We start from the raw sequence: 20,851 nt of genomic DNA, 5'->3' as shown, positions 1-20,851 counted from the left end.
GCACAAGTTTCTCATTGTGCTTGAAAGACTGTCTGTTATTAATGTGAATCTCCAGCAGAGAACAGGCCCTGAGGTCTATGGGAACTGCATGCATAGAGGCACATCAATCCACCCTGATGCCCAGGGAGGCCCTTCCTTTTTTCTTTTTTTTATATTAGGTCATTGATCAGCAACATTGATCAGAAAAAAATTTATGCTTTGTTGGCCATATTCTTGGATGAAGATCAATGATGTTAATTCTCAGTACATCAATTCGCGTACCGGGCACTAATTGGAAGGGATGAAGCTGTGTGATGTATCACTGCGTAGGGCCCAGGGCAACCACACCCTCGGAGGGGATCCAGGAGATTTGATTTGACCAACCTACTCAACAGATGAAGCGGGAAACTGCACCTGGCAGAGGGGCCCTGAAGACAGAGGTTTAAAAGTCGTTCCTATCCCCTAATACCACTGATGCTTGATGCTCACTGGGCGGCAATGAGGAGGAAAAATGACACAGCAGAACTTTGAGCAGCCTCGGCTCCTTGTGCTCCAGAGAACAGCCTCCTCCTTCTTCCCCTGCAGCAGGCATTTTCTTTCCCAAACCCAATATTTTATCACCACTGTGAGAAAACTTTAAATTGAAAGATGGAAATTGACTATATCAAATATAGAGAGAGTCAGAAATAATCCAACAGCAAACGCTTCCAGGGTTTTATTTTTTATTTGTATTTATTTATTTACTTTTGAGATGAAGTCTTGCTTTGTCATCCAGTCTGGTGTGCAGTGGTGTGATCTCGGCTCACTGCAACCTCCCCCTCCTGGGTTCAAGCAATTCTCATGCCTTAGCCTCCTGAGTAGCTGGGACTACAGGCATGCGCCACCATGTCTGGCTAATTTTGTATTTTTAGTAGAGGTGGGGTTTAGCCATGTTGGCCAGGCTAGTCTTGAACTCATGACCTCAAGTGATCCACTCACCTCAGCCTCCCAAAGTGCTGCGATTAGAGGCGTGAGCTACTGCGCCCAGCCCCTAGGGTTTTAGATTGAGTGTTGTTGACCTATTGCATTTTTTTAAATGCCTGTGTGTGTGTGTGTATGTGTGTGTGTGTCTTTATTACTGTGGGCCTGAGGAACTGTCACCTTCATGAGTAATACTTGTTATGGTCTGAGAGCAGGTGCAGAGTGTTTTGACAGCTGGCCGGGAAGAGTGGATCAGAACAGCCTCACTCGCTGGGCTGTAGGATTCTCAGGTGTCAGCGCCACTGCTGTGGAGTGTGCCGCATTGACCCAAGACAATGCCCTTCAGACGAGGAGTGGCCACCACAGAGTGGGTCCAGCTGGAGTCACGGACTCTAGTCCAGCCTAGCCATTGCTCTGGCAGCTTTTCTAGGCGCAGGTTTTTGCTGAAACTTCTAGATTATCAGACACTAAGTTGGGGAGATCCCATACCCGTGACAGCTCACCTCTTTACCACATTTGTCTGATGTTGATTGTCTTGGAGGAACATCTTATGATTCCTGGGTCTAGGGCACCCTAATATTTTCGTTTTCCAATTGCCCATTTGACTGCAACAGGGTAGGGGATTTTCCAGCAGAAATTATTGTTGTAATAACCAGGTGTTATTTGTAGTGGGACCAAAAAGGTAAGACATTAGGTTTAGATGAGCTCAATAGGGAATGTGTTCAGATGTCACCAATTTGACCCTCAGGGTGCATTGGGTGGTTGAGGGAAGAGGTGAGGCGAGTTTCTGCCTCCTTGCGATTTCTCATGCACTCTCAATAATGCTGCCATTCCCCACCCAGCGGGAGGAGGCTGAGCCAGCCGGTGCTGAAGGTTCCCCTTGGCTTGAGGACGTAAGGGGTCCCTTGGGACTGTGGGATAAGTCAGTAGGTGTGAGTGTCCTGGGAACTTTTAGGTGTCAGGACTGCCCACCGTGGACTGAATTGTGCCCCTTCCCCAAATTCCTACGTTGAAGTCCTAGACCTTAATGTGGTGGTGTTTGGAAATGGGGTCTTTGGGAGATGATTAGGTTGAGATGAGGCCATGAGGATGGGACCCTCATGATGAGAGTAGTGTCCTTTTAAGAAGAGACAGCAGGGCCAGTGTGGTGGCTCATGCCTGTAGTCCCAGCACTTTGGGAGGCTGAGGCAGGCGGATCACTTGAGGTCAGGAGTTCGAGATCAGCCTGGCCAACATGGTGAAACCCCATCTCTACTAAAAATGCAAAAATTAGCTGGGCGTGGTGGCAGGCACCTGTAGTCCCAGCTATGTGGGAGGCTGAGGCAGGAGAATCGCTTGAACCCAGGAGGCAGAGGCTGCAGTGAGCCAAGATCATGCCACTGCACTCCAGCCTGGGCGACAGAGTGAGGCTCCATCTCAAAAAAAAAAAAAAAAAAAAGAAGAGACAGCAAAGTGTGTGCGTGCTCTCTCTGCCATGGAGGACACAATGGCCACTGGCTCTCTGATCTTGAACTTCCAGCCTCCAGGACTGTGAGAAAATAAACTTCTGTTGCTTAAGCCCCCTATCTGTGGTATTTTATCGTGGCCTCCTGAGCTTCCTAAGACATTTTCCAGGGAGGTTCAGACCCCCGTGTCTGCAGAGGAAGGTGATGATCTAGGCTAGGAGGCTGTCGGCTATAGCTGAGAGGCAAGTTTGGCCAAGCCCTCCAGGCAGTGGCCCTGGGCCCTGAGTCTTGGGCTCTCCGTCTCTAGTTTCCTGATTTCTCCTCTTTCTACCCTGTAGACTCCTCACTTAATTCCTGCTCAGAAAAAAAGGTCAGAGAAATTTAACTTTATCCTTAAGAGATTTCTGCACATTTTGAAAAAAAAAAAATCCAACAAATGTCCCTCCAATGGAGTCTCACTCTGTTGCCCAGGCTGGAGTACAATGGTGTGATCTCGGCTCACTGTAACCTCCTCCTCCTAGGTTGAAGCAATTCTCCTGCCTCAGCCTCGTGAGTAGCTGGGATTACAGGCACCTTCCACCACGCCTGGCTAATTTTTGTATTTTTAGTAGATATGGGGTTTCACTTGAACTCCTGCCCTCAAGTGAGCCTCCTGCCTCAGCCTCTCAAAGTGCTGGGATTACAGGTGCCAATGACACCCTTCTACAGCTAAAGGCAAATGTAATTTCTCTACTCAAGGACCAGCAGGATAAAACCTGGAATTCAGGGTTCTCCTATCAGGAACTGAGACAGGTCTGTGATTATACCCTTCTTACAAGCTGACAGGTGAGTCTGCCAGTTTCATGGATGCTGACAGAAGACACAAGACTCTTGGGTCAGAAACAAAGGGCTTTATTCTCACAGCAAAAGCAGTAGAGTACCAGCATTTTTGTGTACTGATTCTCTGAGTTCCAATTCCCCAGGGCAATGCAGACGGCTGAGGGAAACTGCCCATGCAGTGGGTTTTGTTCTAGGCAAGGAACTCTTAGTGTCCCTTACTTTTTAAATAGTGGGCTGTCAGTGTGCCTGCCCTTTGCAAATCTGTCTCTATCTTCCAAATCTGTTCACTGTATAAATAGCCTTGAAAAGATAGTCTACCACAAGGGCCAACAGTGCCTCTGCTCACGAGATGTGCAGAAATGTGAGACACTTATGAATTATCTACCAACATCCCCATGGCTTGTGCCCCAACCTTATGTCTCGTCACTCCATCTTACACTTCATGCTGGGTGATGACAGACTCCTTGTCATCCCTGTTTCTCTGGGCTGTTTGTTCATGAAGACTCAACAACTTGGATTATCCTTTCTTCCTTTCCAGCCACTCCCTGCACACCCTTTGAAATTCCCTCTCTGGAAAGCTTTCCTCATTAGACCATGAACTCCTTGAGGTTCCTGTGCCCTGAGGGGAGGTTGTGGTATATTTTCCCTGAACAAAGATCCCTTTCTCAGTTCTCCAAGACCATTTAGAATCAATGACACGCTAACCAATCCTGGGTGAATTCAGATTTGAGTGTAGCTGATCTTTCTGCATGAACATCTCGCTTAGCTGAATGAAAGCCTCTTGGGGCCCAGGGCTCTGTGTTGGACACCTCAGCAGAGTAGCAGGCAGGTAGAGGACACATGTGAAGTCCTTGCTGATCAGCAGGTGGCTGGAAGCCTGTGGCTCAGCAGGGACAGTGAGCTGGCTGAGCAGACACGTGCCCCCCATCCGTGCTGCAGTGAGGTCCCTCCTGGATGTGGAGGCTGCTTGCTGGACTCAATTTCCTGAAATCAATTGCATTGACTTGTGGGCTTTTTTTGCAAGTAACTGTTGTCTCTGCAAGAGCAGTCCCCGAATCACATCAAATGACTTGAGATCTGGGTTGAGATGGTTTCTGTTAATTAAAAAGCTGTATTTCTCATCTTGAGTTGAGGAAGGAAATTTCTGGGAGAAGGAAACACAGCTGTGCTCCCAGGATTTCTCTCATCCAGAAAGACAGAAATTCAAGTGAATCTGGTAAGTGTTCATGCAGCATTTACAGTGTGTGGGGATATTAGGGACATAGACATAGGAAGAATGATTAATTACAACCTGGTCCCTGCCTTCAGGAAGCTTCTGCCCAGCAGGGTGAGATCAGGGCACTGAGTGAGAGCAAGTCTTTCAAGTACCGGGGGATAACGAGGAGACAAGACTTGTTCGCCTGCATCTGAAAGTGGAGTGTTACCATTTATTACTGCACAACAAATTACCCCAAAATGTAGTGGCTTAAAAGGACATTTCCTATCTCAGTTTCTGCAGGTCAGGAACTTGGAAATGGCTTAACTGAGTAGTTCTGCCTCAGGGTTTTCCCTGAGTCCACATGTCAGCCAGAGCTTTGTTCATCTGTGGGCTTGGCTGTGGGTGCAGCATCCGGTCCCAGGATGGCCCCTACACAGGGATGTGGGTAGGGGTCCTAAGTTCCTTGCCATGATTTGAGGACAGTTTTGAGTATATCTTCAGCTGGCTTCTCCAGAGTGGATGATCCAAGAGCTAGCAAGGCAGGAGCTGCAGTGTTTTTCACGAACAACTCTCCAAAGACACCACCATTTCTGCAATGTTCTATTGTTGCATGAGCCAGTCCTACTTGTTGTGGGAGAGGACCACAATACCAAGAGGCAGGGGTCACTGGGAACCATTTTGGAGGTGGCTACTGCATGGCTGTCTCCTGCTAGCAAAAGGACACAGGGGTGGAGAACAGAGACCTCAATTCCCCAATGTCTGTTCTCCCTCCTGAACAAACTAGCAGCCTCTGCAAAAACTACTTTGGAAAGCGCTGCTTCAGGCCCCAGGCAGGAGGGAGCGCTCTAAGACTGTCCTGAAGACATTGCTGGTGCGGCTTGCAAACACAGGATGCTCTGTTTCAAAGGGCTTTCCTGGTTGAGGGGCAAGGGAGGCGGCAGGAGGCCTCTGGAGCCTGCTCCCGCTGTGACTACTTGCAGTTCTCCACTTTGCACCTTCAGAGTGGATGCTTCCCCTGGCTTTCATCTAAGCTGCAGTTCATGTCTCTAAAAAAATACAAAGCTTTTGCTTTGCTGACCTAGATTGGTCTCAGCAAAAGCAAAGATGCATTTTCTCCCAGGGCTCAAGGCAGTCAGCCCTTAAATGAAGTTTATTTAACAAAGGGAGTAGTTCCAGTTGAATTTTCGAGATGGAACTGTGGGTTCATTTGCAGCAACATGGAAGGTCGAGGGGAAGCTAATGAAAATGGTTTTTCTCAGCATACATGATTGATATGGTTTGGCTGTGTCCCCACCCAAATCTCATCTTGAGTTGTAGTTCCCATAATCCCCGCATGTCACGGGAGGGACCCCGTGGGAGGTAATTTAGTCAAGGGGCTGGTTTCTCCCATGCTATTCTTGTGATACTGAGGGAGTTCTCAGGAGGTCTGATGATTTTATAAGGGGCTTCCCCCTTCACTCAGCTCTCATTCTTCTCTCTCCTGCTGCCATGTGAAGAAGGACATGTTTGCTTCCCCTTCCACCATGATTGTAAGTTTCCTGAGGCCTCCCCAGCCATGTGGAACTGTGAGTCAATTAAACCTCTTTCCTTTATAAATTACCCAGTCTCAGGCAGTTCTTTACAGCAGCGTTAGAACAGACTAATATAGTGATGCACCAGTGTTTCCAGAATGACATGTACATCTTCCAACTTGAGCCTTGCCATGTCTCTCCTTCACACACATATCCTGTGAAGATGAAATTCCACGACAAAAGCACATTTGGGCCAAGTTTCCTTGGGTCTGTGTGCTCCAATCCTGGGGCAGTCCTCCCACAGCTGTTGCCTTGGGGTGGGCCCCTGCAGATTTCTTGCAGGGGACATCAGTTTGGCCTCCTGGCGTCTGCTTCCTCTCCAATAATAGCTTGTCTGATTTTTGCAGGAGGCTCTGCCCATCCCATTCTCAGCCCAGATGCATCCAGTGAGGCTTATTCCATCCTGGGCTCACCAAGTCAGCACACTCAGTCTCTCTCACCCTGGTGACTGGTTCAGGATGATCCATGCAGGGCATCTGTACCTGTACCTTGTACTCCCTGGTACACAGAACCAGGATGGATCAACTCTGGAACTTTTCTTTTCTAGAGATGGGTCTCGCTCTATCACCCACGTTGGAGTGTGGTGGTACAATCAATGGCTCACTGCAGCCTTAATCTCCTGGGCTAAAGTGATCCTCCCACCTCAGACTCTCAAGTAGCTAGGACCACAGGTGGGTACCACCACACCTGGCTAACCTCTTTATTTTTAGTAGAGATGGGGACTTGCTATGTTGTCCAGGCTGGTGTTGAACTCCTGGCCTCAAGCAATCCTTCCACCTCAGCCTCCCAAAGTGCTGGGATTACAGATGTGAGCCACCATGCCTAGCCAACTCTGAAACTGTTGTAAAGCTGGGGGACATGCCACTATATGTAGCCATCTGTGCATCAGGCAGACCTGAGAGCTGGAGGGAGAGGCCAGGACTTGGCACTTCTGAGTTCCAGATACAGCTGCAGCTGAATCCAGCCCTATAAATCCCGCTTTGGCTTAAAGCAGTTTGGATTGCCAAATTCTGTCAACTGTGAGAGATCTAGTAGATATACTTTGTAGAAATCATGTGGTTCTCACAATGAGATACAATTTCACACCAGTCAGAATGGCCACTGCTAAAAAGTCAAAAAATAACAGATGTTGATGATGCTGTAGAGAAAACTGAATGCTTATACACTGTTGGTGGGAATGTAAATTAGTTCAGGCACTGTGGAAAGCAGTTTGAAGATTTCTCAAAGAACTTAAAACAGAACTACCATTCAACCCAGCAATCCCATTACTCGGTATCTACCCAAAGGAATATAAATCATTCTACCAAAAAGACACATACACTCGTATGTTCACTGCAGCACTATTCACAATAGCAAAGACATGGAATCAGCCCAGGTGCCCACCAACAGTGTATTGGATAAAGAAAAATATGATACATATACACTATGGAATACTATGCAGCCATGAAAAAGAACAAAATTAGGTCCTCTCCAGTTGGATGCAGCTGGAGGCCATTATCCTAAGTGAATTATCTCAGAAACAGGAAACAAAATACTGCAAGTTTTCAATGATGAGTGGGAGCTAAATATTGGGCACTCATGGACCATAACGATGGCAACCATAGACACTGGGGACTCATAGAGCAGGGAGGGAGGGGGGCAAGGGCTGAAAAACCACCTATTGAGTATTATGCTCATTACCTGGGTGATGGGATCAATCACACCCCAAACCTCAGCATCATACAATATACCCACGTACGAAACCTGCATGTGTATGCCCTGAATCTAAAATAAAAGTTAAAAAAAAAAAAAGACAAACGAGATGTTTCCCGCTCTGCTATGTGGAACCTAATGCTTCAGGTACAGATGCTACAGAAGATGGATTTCATTAGTGTCTTGTATGAGTCACAACACTTGGGTGACTCAAGGCAGCCCTAAACTGTGGTGAGCACTGTGCACAGATGCCTGTGACCTCAGTGCATTTATGGGACTTCCTATTACCAGCTGTGAGAACAGTTCTCAGCATTGCAGGCTTGGGCTAGTGGGAACCAATCTGAGGCTGTGGCCAGGCTGCCCTCAGGCTGGCATGTGACCTGCCTGTGTGTTGTCAACCTCTCTTGATAAATAGGGAGAGTGGTAGTTGGATCACAGACTTGTTATCTCATCTGAAACCTTTTCTACTTTGGCGTTCATTTTCTTTTCTCCTTCCCAGGGCAAAACTCTTCCCCCTTCCCATCTCATGGTATCTTACCCCATCAACTGTCTTCCTTCCCTATCCCAGGCTCTATCTGCCGATTCCCTTTTCTTCCTTAGACTGTTCACAGGCTTAAGACTTTGAAACTAAGAAATTCTGCCACTGCCTGCCCTGGTCTTCTGGTACTACTACTAGCTACTACTCTCCCTTCTCAGCCAAGCTTTGTGAAAGTATGGTCTGTGCCATTCTTCCCATCTCATTCACTCACCCCACCTCAATCTTCTCTGGCAGAGGGGACCATTTTGCCACATTAGCAAAACCAGTGGGGCCAGCACACACAAAGCAACAGCACAGGTGCACTCACAGCATGATGGCATCGTGCGTAGAGCCTGCCCTCCCAACATCATGCCCACAGTCTCTGGGGCATTAGGCACTGTGGATACTTTCAGCTTCTTGAAACTCTCCAAGCCCTGGTTTCTATGACCTCCTTCTTCAGTGAGTTCTCATGTATTTCTCGCTTTCTTCTGCTTTTCGACATCATGGTCTCCTTTGTGTCTACCCTGCTCCAGTGGGTTTTGTCTTTAAGATACCATCATTCCTCTACTAGAAGCTCCCTCTAGGTGAGTTTTAGTTAACAGCTTTATGCATTTGCTTCCAAAATTTATCTCTGGTTGCAACCTCTCTCATTACTTACAACTGTTTGCTAGATATCTGCAGTTTGGTATTCTGCAGGAACCTCAAATTCAAAACGTCCAGAGTAGCCTTCTGCTTCTGGCTGTGATAAGGTAATGGAGATTGGATTTACCTGCCCATCATAAACAACTAAAAAAGCAGATACAATATTTGAAGCAACTGTTTTTAGACATTGAACAAAAGGCAGCATAAGGCAGTGACTCATGAGAGAAAGGAAATAAATGGGATGAGGCCTGGATTGCCTGAGCTCACTGTCTGGAGTGAGATTCCGGGACAGGGATGGGGGTGTGCCTGGGTGTCCAGACAGAGTCTAGTGGTTTCTTTGAGTTGCAGAGGCAGTGTGGTGTGGAGAGTGCTCAGAGATCTGCTGGTCCCACTCAGGTCTTCTGCTGAGTACCCATCAATGCCTGCATATGAGGAAGCTGCTTGAGGCCACTGAAAAAACGCTGGAAAGAAAAAGGTAGAATAATTTCTGGAAATCACAAGGGCTGGGCTGGGTCATATTCCTAATAGTCAGAATGGAGAAAGCTTGTAATACACAGGTAATCAGGAAAAACACTCAGCACCCCATGATTTAGATTAAGTGGGCAAAGTTTTTGAAAGACACAAATGACTAAAGCTTATTAAAAAAAAGATAGATAACCCAAATAGCCCTATATCTATTAATGACATTAAATTTAGAGTTAGAAATCTTCCTCCAAAGAAAATTCCAGGCCCAGGTGGCTTGAGTCATTTGAGAAAGAAATAATGCCAATTCTACCCAAACTCTTCCAGAATATTGAAGATGAGGCAATACTTCCTAATTCATTCTATGAGGTCAGCATTACCACTAATCTCAAAACCAGAAAAAGGCACTATAAGAAAAGAAAACTAAGAGATTCCTCATAAACACAGATGCAAAAATTCTTAGCAAAATTTTAGCAAGTTGGCTCCAACAGAACTTAAAAAATCATGAGCAAGGAGAGACTTGATGATAAATCAGTGTGATTCACTTTTACCAGGCTAAAAAGGAAAATCATATGCTTATCTCAACAGATACAGAAAAATCACTTGACAAAATCCAATATCCAATCATGATAAAAATCCTAAGTAAACTAGCAATAGAGAGAAATTTTCTTAGGCTGATAAAATGTTTCTATGAAAAGTCTGCTAACATCATACTTAACAGTAAAAAGCAAAATGCTTTTCCCATAAGACCAGTAACAAGACAAGGATGTTCACTCTTAGCACATCTGTTCAACATTGTTCCAGAGTCTCTAGTTAGTGGAATAAGGCATGAAAAGTAAAAAAACAAAACAAAACAAAACAAGCATACAGTTAAAAAAGGAAGAAGCAAAACCATCTTTGTTTGCTGATAGTGCTGATAGCATCTTCACTTATGGAAAAAATCCTGAGGAATTAATCCAAAAAAACCTATGGAATGTATAAATAAGTTCAGTAATGTTGCAAGAAAAAGATCAATATGCACAAGTAATTGTCTTTCTATATATGATCAACAATAAGAACTTTAAATTTAGAATAATGAAATAGCATCAGATATTTGAAATACTTAGAGATAAATTTGGCAAAAGATGTACCTGACTTGTGGGCTGAAACCTACAAAACATTGTTGAGAGAAATTAAAAAGATCTAAAAAAATGGGGAGAAATATACCATGTTCATGGATCAGAAGACTCAGTTTTATTAAGATGCCAATTGTCTCCAACTTGATCTACAGATTGAACATGATCCCAATCAAAATTCAAAAAGGTTTTTTTTGTAGAAACTGATCTGCTAGTTTAAAAATTTATGTGGAACTAAAAGAATCAAAAATAGCTAATTAAAAATTTTATGTGCAAGTAAAATAATCTAGAATAGCTAAAATGATTTTGAAAAGAAAGAACTAAGTTGGAGGACTTACACTAACTGGAAAGAGAGCAGGTCAGGTGACTAATTGTGCTGGGGGTTATATGTGCAGATCTGAATTTGGCAAATCTCGTTCCATCCACATCTTATGGTCAGGGTCAAGTCACATGGCATTTACAGATTGGAGGCTGTATCCACCTTGATCCTCTTGGATCACTTTTATCAACTCCATGCAGCTATCCCCAAGCATCTGTGTGCTTTCTGCTAATAGACTGTACCTGCAACCTGCAACCTCCTGTAGGCTGCTCTTGGGCACTAGAGCCTCCTCCCACGCATGCAGAGAAGTATCTGTGTATCTCAGAGCAGCCCATAGTCAATGATTGGTTGGGAGAAGAAAAGCCCAGCATCGTTTGAGACCAGCCTGGCCAACATGGTGAAACCCTGTCTCTACTCATGATACAAAAATTAGCCGAGAGTGGCGGCGGGCACCTGTAATCCCAGCTACTCGGGAGGCTGAGGCAGGAGAATCACTTGAACCTGGGAGGCGGAGGTTACAATGAGTCAAGATAGTGCCATTGCACTCCAGACTGGGTGACAAGAGTGAAACTCCATCTCCCAAAAAAAAAAAAAGCCCAGCATCATTGCCTTGGTGCAGGTCAAATTCTGAGGTGCAATTATACTCCAGAGATTCCCACGGGGTTAGGCTGGATCTGGGACTTCATCCAATATCACACCCTTGTTTTCCTTCTCCCCTTCTCTATATCTGCACCCCACCCCCCCACCGACCCCGCCCCACTTACTGGCTCCTTCTGGCAGCACTCAACCAATCGATGGCATCCAAGAGAAGCAGGTCTGGTCGGCACTTAGTCTCACAGTCCCTTATTTACCTAACTTTCTTTCTTTCTTCTTCTTTTTTTTTCTTTTTTTTTTTTTAAACAGAGACTAGGCCTAGGCTCCCCTTCTCAAGGAAGCCTCCTCGCTTGTCTCCATCATCGAGTGGCTCTGTTGACAGCTCTGTTTCCCCTTTGCTAGACTCTAGCTCTCCAGTTGCCAGGAACCGAGCTCTATTTTTCTTTGCATTCCTGGTGCTCATGCAGCCCAGTGGCAGGCATAGAATGACTGTTGGATGCATCATTTCTGAACTTCAGGTCTCTTCGTGAGGCTGTTCTGCCCCAAGAGTAGCATGAGGTGTGATCCAAGCAAGGGTTCTTTGCTCTCTGCTGCCTCTCTGATGTGGCAGAGGTGAGATATTCAATAAGTCAGCTGGAAAAGGAAGGTGTACCCCTGCTGCTGTCTTCAGGCCAGTTTTCCCCAGCTCAGGGCTTTGCATGGAAAGTTAAATCATCCCTGGCCCCCCAGGCATCACAGCACTCAAATTATACACTCTATTGCTCTGCAATTAAGCAATAATGCAATTAGAAATAATGCAGTGAAGATGATGATCTGTGGGGCCCATTCTTGAAAATGCTTGACTTAAATATTGAGCTTGGTGCAGGGGAAGACTAAACACACAATTTAAAAAAAAAAAAACCATAAAAAGGTATTGTCTTAAAACAGTTGTGCATTACGAGTCATCACTCTTACTCAGCCTGCAGCTTTCTGCTGTAAGATGCATTGGAGGAGTTGCTCCCTTGTGTATCTAATCTTCACTATTTGGTGGGGGTGGTTCCGCAGGCAGATGACATTGCTTGCCACTTTTGCAGCCCTCCTATGCTTTGCCATGCCTTACCTGAGGATCAGATGACAGCTGCCTCCTACCTGCCACCCTCTTTCCTTTCTTGGGGCCGGTAGGGCTGGCTGGCAGATCAATTGGATGAAGGAGGGGGCCGGAGTCAGAGCCCTATCCTTGGAGCACAGAGTTTCCATGACAGTGGCCCCAAGAAGGGCTCCCCTGGCATTTTCTTTTCATGAGGGAGAAAGTCAGCCCAGAAGACTCCAGAGTGATGTGGCTCCCTGGCTCCCAAACCTGGTCCAATGAGCACAACGTGGACAGCACAGCAAGCACAAAAGCACAAGGTCCTGTGTGCGGAGATGCAACCTTCCTATCTTTTTGGTTAAAATGTCCTTCCCGTCTGAAATGGCATTAATAATGAAGTGTTTCTCAGTGGTCTTGCTCACCAAAACCAACTTTCCAATTGTTTCATATTAGGTCAGACCATGTGAAATTGCTGACATTTGACTGTTTTTGACCCATAAAATGGCAAATTTGCTGTATTTGATCATTGTGACCCATAAAAATGGCAATGTCAGATGGTTCAATCTAATACTTTTGCTAATTCATGAGAAACCTAACATCTGGGACCAACAGTGTAGCAGAAAGACCTTTACCATAGAATGTGGTGAGTTTAGAGATTTGTTTGGCTTCTACCTCTTCCAACAACCTCAGGAACTCCCTGCCTGGTGAGGCCTGGTTCCCTCGTCTGTGGAGTGGAACTCATAACCCATGTCCTTCCCATCTCACAAGGTCACGTGAAATGACGGACATTAAATTGCCTCTTAAATGGTAAAGTCTCCTGTGAATGTCAGGTTAATGGCCTGCAGTTGGGATGACTCTTATGTGTAATGCTCAAATCCTCAGCTTGGGTTCTGCCAGAGCAAAGTGTTCCTTCTTTAACCTCTGTTTTTATTTCTTTGGGATGAAAACAAGTGGAGACAAGCTCTGTGGACTGGCCACAGTAACCCACCAGAGGCTGGTGTTTATATTTGCTGTGGCGGTTTCTAGTCAAAAGTCAGAACAATTGAGTGAAATGTGCAAAAATCAATTTGTCAGTGACTTTGTCTCCAGAAGGTTATGCAACTGGTTTGGATCTTTTTAAAAAAGAAATTGACTCTAAAAAATAAACCCACTTGAAATTCAGTTTTCTTTTCTCAGGATGGCTTAGAGACCATGTTATTTATAAAATGTTTTGAAATTCTTAGAATAATACCAAAGTGGAATAAAGTATCACTCTCCAAGCAGACATTTCTAGCATTTAAACGCCATAAAGAGGCTTCACTCAATGGTCTATCAAAAATCTCTGTTAACTATATTTGTGTAAAGGGCTTGACACAGCAGACAATGATATTCCTGTGATAGCCCTAGAGGAGTTACATGATTCTCCAGTGACTGTTGGGCCTCCATGGCAATGTAATTCAGCATAGTTATTCTTTGGAAATTGGTGTATCGGATGTGGTTTGCTCCCTGTCTGTATCCTCTCACTCCTCCCACTTTTGTGCATGTCAATCCCACTTCCAAGTTCCAATGGCCAGAATCTGCATCTCTTTGCCTGGGGCTCCTTCGTCAATGGAAGCAGCAAGCCAGAAGTGCCAGGAAGTTGGCAGCCCCAAGAACAGCTTTCAATAATGACAGACAGCAGTGGGAGTATCAATACCCCACCTCCCTCATCCTTTGGGTAGGACAGCTCTGAGGTGTGTTTTGCAATCTCCCCCAGGATTGGAGTTCCCCAGTGAGATTCCCCAGTAGGATTAGTTCCAGTCTCCCCAGTGTTCCTGATATGGTTTGTCTGTGTCCCCACTCAAATCGCCCCTTGAACTGTAATAATCCCCACATGTCAAGGGCAGGCCAGGTGGAGATAATTGAATCATGGGGGCGGTCCCCCATACTGTTCTTGTGGTAGTGAATAAGTCTCACAATATCTGATGATTATATAAATAGGAGTTCCCCTGCACACACTCTCTTGCCTGCCACCATGTAAGAGATAACTTTTTTTCTCCTTGTTTTCCCCCACGACTGTGAGGCCTCCCCAGCCATGTGGAACCATGAGTCCATTAAACCTCTTTCCTTTATAAATTACCCAGTCTCTGGTATGTCTTTATTAGCATCGTGGGAACAGGTGAATACAGTTCCCCAATGGAATTAGTTCCCCTGTTGGATTAGTTCTAGTCTCCCATAGCGGTAACTAGCTTGATAGCACACCCTTTTTAGGGTGTCTTCCCTTCCTTGTCTCACTTTCCCTCTACACTGCAGATATTTCATTACCTCCCAAAGAGACTACTTTTGCTCAAATCCTAATCTCAGGATCTGCATCTGGGTCAACTCAAATTAAGAATTTCAGCAGTCTGAGAGTATGGTGTGTGGGGCTCAACTACATTAACTAGAAATATGGGATTACCCAGGACATGCTATTTCTTTTTTTTTTTGAAAATATATGCTTTTATTTTTCCGTGATTACAAACACAACTGAATATCAAATAAACAAAGTAAGAATTATACGGGGAAAAAAATCAGATACGTTCATATATATATCACCTTTTCAAGGCTATTTCTATCCAGAATAACCTTGGTTTGCCGGGGCCAATAGAAAGAAGTCACAAATAGCCTTTAGTCAAATTTGTGTGTTTGCTTTCTTCTATAATTCCAATACCTCCACCATCAACGACTTGAGATAGCTGCCAAGGTGTTATATAATCAGTGCCAGTGTCTTCATTCATTCTACAACGAAGGCTGTCACTTCACACTTGGAAGGTTGCACAGCGGCCAGGCAGAGGCGCTCCTCACTTCCCAGACGGGGCAGTGGGGCAGAGACGCTCCTCACTTCCCAGACAGGGTGGCCAGGCAGAGGCACTCCTCCCTTCCCAGACGGGGCGGCCAGGCAGAGGCGCTCCTCACATCCCAGACGATGGGCGGCCGGGCAGAGGCGCTCCTCACATCCCAGACGGGGCGGCCAGGCAGAGGCGCTCCTCACTTCCTAGACGGGGTGGCGGCCGGGCAGAGGCTGTAATCTTAGCACTTTGGGAGGCCAAGGCAGGCGGCTGGGAGGTGGAGGTTGTAGCGAGCCGAGATCACGCCACTGCACTCCAGCCTGGGCAACACTGAGCATTGAGTGAGCGAGACTCGGTCTGTAATCCCAGCACTTTGGGAGGCCGAGGCGGGCAGATCACTCGAGGTCAGGAGTTGGAGACCAGCCTGGCCAACACGGCAAAACCCCGTCTCCACCAAAAATACAAAAACCAGCCAGGCGTGGTGGTGTGCGCCTGCAATCCCAAGTATTCGGCAGGCCGAGGCAGGAGAATCAGGGATCCCGAGGCAGGGAGGCTGCAGTGAGCCGAGATCATGCCGCTGCACTCCACCCTGGGCAACAGAGGGAGACCGTCTCAAAAATAGAAAGAAAGGAAGGAAGGAAGGAAGCAAAGAAGGAAGGAAGGAAGGAAGGAAGCAAGGAAGGAAGGAGGACATGCTATTTCTTGAGTCTGTTGGTTAACTGCTTAATGTAATATTATTTGTAGTAATTGCAAGTCAAAGAGCTATGTGTTGTTCCCAAAGGTTTAGTTATTTTAGCCAAATTGTGATTTACTTGCCTTCTTTTGCTAGCAGCTCCTCCACTTCTCTCTGGGGAGCCCCACCTCCCACCCTCAGTCCTTAGCTCTAGTGTTAGGCTTATGACTCATGCCTGGCCAAGAAGAGCACCATGTCTCCCTGGCCACCGTGAATGGCTCCGTGTGGCACACAACCCAAGCCAGACTAATGGGCCCATTCCACTGGTTGCTAAATTAGGAAGATGTGAGGCAGGAGCCCTTGGAGTCAAGACATGGAGAGGAGCCTGCCTTGCAGCCAGGTCAGCCCAAGGCAGAACCAAGAGATGGAGGGAGAATTGGTCCTGATAATGCTTGCACCGTGGGTCCAGCCGTGCCTGCACTTTGCAGTCACATGAGTTGTTTTTCTGTTACTTACGGTTGAACTAGTCCTGACCATGATGCTGAATTGAGGAGGGGGGTTCTCTGGGTGGGGGTCAGGGATGCAGAATTCTCTTTTCAGAAGTTGCTTCCCTAATGAGGGTTGCAAGCTACTTTGCAAGTGTGGATGCCCAGAAGAAGACTCTTGGCTCTGAGCCCAGGCCTACATCCAAGATTAACCTCCGTGAAGACCACAGGCACATTCTGGGTCCTAATTCTGGCTCTGGATAGTGTGGGGAAACTTGCTTTTCCAGAAGGCAGCTGTGCAGAGGGCGGGCCAAAACATAGGGTACAGTGGCCATGTGAAGTGCTGAGTACCTGATGCATGGCTGTGTTGCTTCTGCATCGGCGGGATTCCCCTTGGAAGATGGTCTCCAGAACACAATGCCATGTGGCCCCCCAGGGCCCTCATATGCCTGTTTCTGAGGCTCTGAGTAAAGGGACATATGGACCTCCAACATCTGGCAGCCTCACGGCAGGCACTGTAGCATTCAGTTTGTAGGATCACTGGTAAGAGGGTGCTGCTGCCCTAAATGGTCCCTGACCCATGCCTGGGGTGCCTTGTGCAGAGACCTTGGTCACCTGCAGACTGATAGCAAGAAGGGAAGGTCTCTGCAGGGCCACACTGGCTACAGCCACAAAGAGCAGTCGGAATAGGGAAGGCTAGTACCTGTGGCAATTGAGATCACAAACAGGACAGGACAAGAGCAGATGGAGACCAAGGAGGGGAAGGCACATTATGGTGGGTGCAGATCAGGGTCTCTGCAGATGAGGATCCATCTTGAAAGAAGGCAGGAGACACCACGACAGCAGAGGGTGAGATTTACGGGAGGCTGGGGGCCCACAGTAAACAGCTGAGGACTCTGGGGACTGGGAGAGTGGGACAGATGACAGACCACTTTGACATGGCCAGTTGATGTGGTCGAGACAAAAGTGCTGTGTCCAGATGTAGAATTGCCATTTATAATTTATCAGTGATGTTCCCATCACCATCCCTGGCAGATGATGGGGTGAGGCTTAGAGCTGGGGTCTGATTTGATCTGATTTTCTCACTACTTGGTGAAAGTAATTGCTTGGCTGAACATTTAATGGTTTGGTTTGTAGGCTGTGTTAAATGTCCCTGTGTAAAAAAAGCCTCATCAAAATGTCAGTGACAACTCACCCCTTATCATATCTCAACAAGCAAGAAGGCTTCCTTTTAATCTTTGCAGTTAAGCAAACAGGTTTCTCTCATTGGAAGGAAGGAGGGGTGGGTGGCTTCCTTGGTGAGATGAAGAGGGTTGAGTATGTCCTCCTTACCCAATCTGGAATGCTCTGCTACTCAACGTGTGGGTCCTGTACAGCCACATCAGCAGCCTCCGACAGTTTGCTAGAAATGCAGACCCTCAGGCCTTACCCTAGGCCCAGTGAAGCAAGACCTGCTTTTTAATAAGGTCTTCCTGTGATTCATATGCATGGAGACTGTTGAAAAGTGCTGCTGTGGTGAACATTCTTTAGAGCATCTTCCCAGATCCCGGTGGCTCTCTGTTCCCTCCAGCAGTAGGGGTGAGGCTGGTAGTCCTCGGGGTTGGGGCTGGCCATCCTAGGGGTGTGGAGCTGGCAGTCCTACTGGATAACTCCTCATGCCTTGTCACTGTTGGCTGAGTGAATTAGGGCTGGTTGTCTGACCCAAGCTGTGCCAATCTGAGTGCTTCTCTGGGAATTTGAATTAGGACTCCCTCTCTCTCTCTCTGTGTGTATGCATGAGAGAGAGAGAGAGAGAGAGAGAGAAAGAGAGAGAGAGAAATGGAGGGAGGAAAAGAAGGGAGGGAGAGAGGGAGGGAGGAAGAGAGAGAGAGAAATGGAGGGAGGAAAAGAAGGGAGGGAGAGAGGGAGGGAGGGAGGAAGAGAGAGAGAGAAAGAGAGAGAAAGTGGGAGAAAGAGGTGAATGCCCTTTCTTCGGGTAGCTGCATGTATCATGAATATTTGGGATTGGGTCATTTTTCACCAGCTGCAAGGCCCTGAGTGAAGGAAGCCAGTAGGTAGAGTGAGGGGCATGAAGCAGATGTGTTAGACACTGGGTAGTGATGGTGTCTTAGTCCATCCAGGCTGCTATAACAAAATCTCATAGGCTGGATGGCTTAAAAACAACAGAAATTTATTTCTCACCATTCTGGAGGCTGGGAAGTCCAAGACGGAGGCATCAGCAGATTTGGTGTCTGGTGAGGGCTTCCTGGTTCATGGACAGTGCTTTCTTTTTGTGTCCTTGGTGGAAAGAGTGAGGGTCCCTCTGGGGTCTCTTTTATAAGGACACTAATCCCATAGAGCCTTCATGACGTAATGACCTCCCAAAGGCCCTCACCTTCTTGTACCATCATTTTGAGGGTTAGGATTTCAACATATGAATATTGGGAGGACATAAACATTCAGCTCATAACCCCACCCTGATGCGCAGGTGAAACTCCACACTTGGGTTCCATGAAGCTCCCCCATATCCTGATATACTGCCCTGGCTAGCCTAGGCTGGCTTGAGCTGGCTCTGTCACTGCAGCTAACCATGTCAGCTGGGGATCTGGGTGGTACCCACGGAACCTGCCCTGTTCCCTTCCACTGGGGAGAATCTCCTGGTGGTGGTAGTGGAAAGGGGTGTCAGGAGCTCAGGGGAGGTAGGCGGCACCAAGGGAGCTGGGTGGGCCAGGAAGGAGAAGCCACAGCCAGGGCCATACAGCAGAGACAGTTCAGCAAACCAAGCCCCTGCCCCTGGGGACCGGCAGTGAGCTGCTCCCCTCACCCTTGATCCCCTCCAGGGGAACCCGGTGGCTCAGGCATGAGTCAGTGCTTGTCCCAGAGGCGGCCTCGGGGATGGGGAAGCGAGAATCTGGCCACTTTGGTTCCCTCCTGGATCTGCCTCCCTCCAATCTGTGCACGCCAAGAGCATGGTAATTCCCCAAGGAAACACCCAGTCTGTGTGAGGGAAATGGATGCCGGTATCACACAGCTGCACAGTCTGTGTTCTCATCAGAGCCTGGGGCAAGGACAGAGGAGGAAGTCATTTATTTGGGGGTCAGTCTAGAAAGTGGGAGAGAAGGAGCAGAGAGTGTGAGCCTGGAAGAAGAAAAAGCCAAGAAAGGATGTGCTATGGAGCTCGCTGCTTGGGCAGCAGGGGTGTGGCTGTACACTGAGGAGCAGGCACAATGCCTTCTGGACGGACCTGCCTGCGGACAGGGAGATGCAGACATTCACCTGTGGGACCCTCCAGGAGCCATCCAACTGCAGTGTGCTTCCACAGAGGCTGATCTTGAGCCAAACAGGCTATATGGCTTAGAGGAAGCCCAGGAGGGAAAATCAGAGAGGCGCGGGGTTCCCCCTTGAGTAATCTCTTTCTCCTCTACAGGAGCCTGTGTCTGTCCTGGAAGCTTCCACCCCAGCTGGGGCTGAAGTCCGAGAGGGCTGAGGGAATGTCATGCATGGCACAAAAAGATTCTGCTATAGTCAGGATACAGCTAAAGGTCACATCTCTAGCCCTGAGTGCCTGAGTAAGCCAGGTTGTGGGAAGATAGTAGATGCCCCCTCATTGGAGTGGCTGAATCATTATCTTGAGGGTCATTTGCATATGATTTTACAGCGAAAATTCCCCTTTTCATCTTTACCAGTGACATACATTGGGAAACCAAGAACTTCGTAGCAACAAGCAGGGAAAAAATCTCAACTTTCTCTCTGGTTTTTACGGATTTCTATTTTGTAGAAAATGTACAGTGTAGCATGCCAAACTCTGTACACCTCTCTAATAAATAAAAACCAATAGCTAAAATATTTCCTGCTTGATGGATCATTTTCTTAGTCCCCGCCTCATAAAATTTAGGGGGCAAATGGCAAATTTCTCATTTATTGGACTGATTTTAGTTTTCCGACAAGGTCAACAAATGCATCCCGTGGCTCTCTCTGACTATTCATTTGCAAAACGTTCACCCAGCCCTGTTTCTGTTGTCTCGGGTGAGTCTCTGTGCACGGAGCAGCCCGGCTTTGGCAAGGCTAAGAGCTGACGTTTCTCTAGTTTCATCTGCCCAGAGTTTTCCTTGTTATTTTTGATTTGTGGTGTGGCTGGCTTACCCCACACATCTGTCTCCATCATGACAGGTGCCCTCTGATTCACGCGGTGCAGCCCGTCTCTCCCAGGCACCGCCTGCTGGAGCTGCTCAGGACGCACCACTCTCCAGGGCTGACTCAACCTTCTGCATATGCTGCCTGTCACAATCCTGTCCCAAGATTTATCCACGCTCTTGAGTGGGCTCCGAGACTCCCACACGGGCTGCCTGTGGCTCAGATACCCCAAGACTCACTGGCTCTTGTTTCCACATCTCAACATGCCTCAGAAAGAGATGCAATGAGGCTGCCACTTCTGGTGACAGCCGCTAGTGAGAAAGGATTGACTTTTGCCCAAACGACAGTGGCTCTGGTTGTAGGGGAGATCCAGCTGTCTGTGTCTAATAAGACTCTCCGAGCATCAGGGAGAGAC

This window comes from Symphalangus syndactylus, chromosome 13 (assembly GCF_028878055.3).
Source record: "Symphalangus syndactylus isolate Jambi chromosome 13, NHGRI_mSymSyn1-v2.1_pri, whole genome shotgun sequence".
In the NCBI taxonomy this organism is placed as follows: Eukaryota; Metazoa; Chordata; class Mammalia; order Primates; family Hylobatidae; genus Symphalangus; species Symphalangus syndactylus.
Note: the sequence above shows the minus strand (reverse complement) of the source record.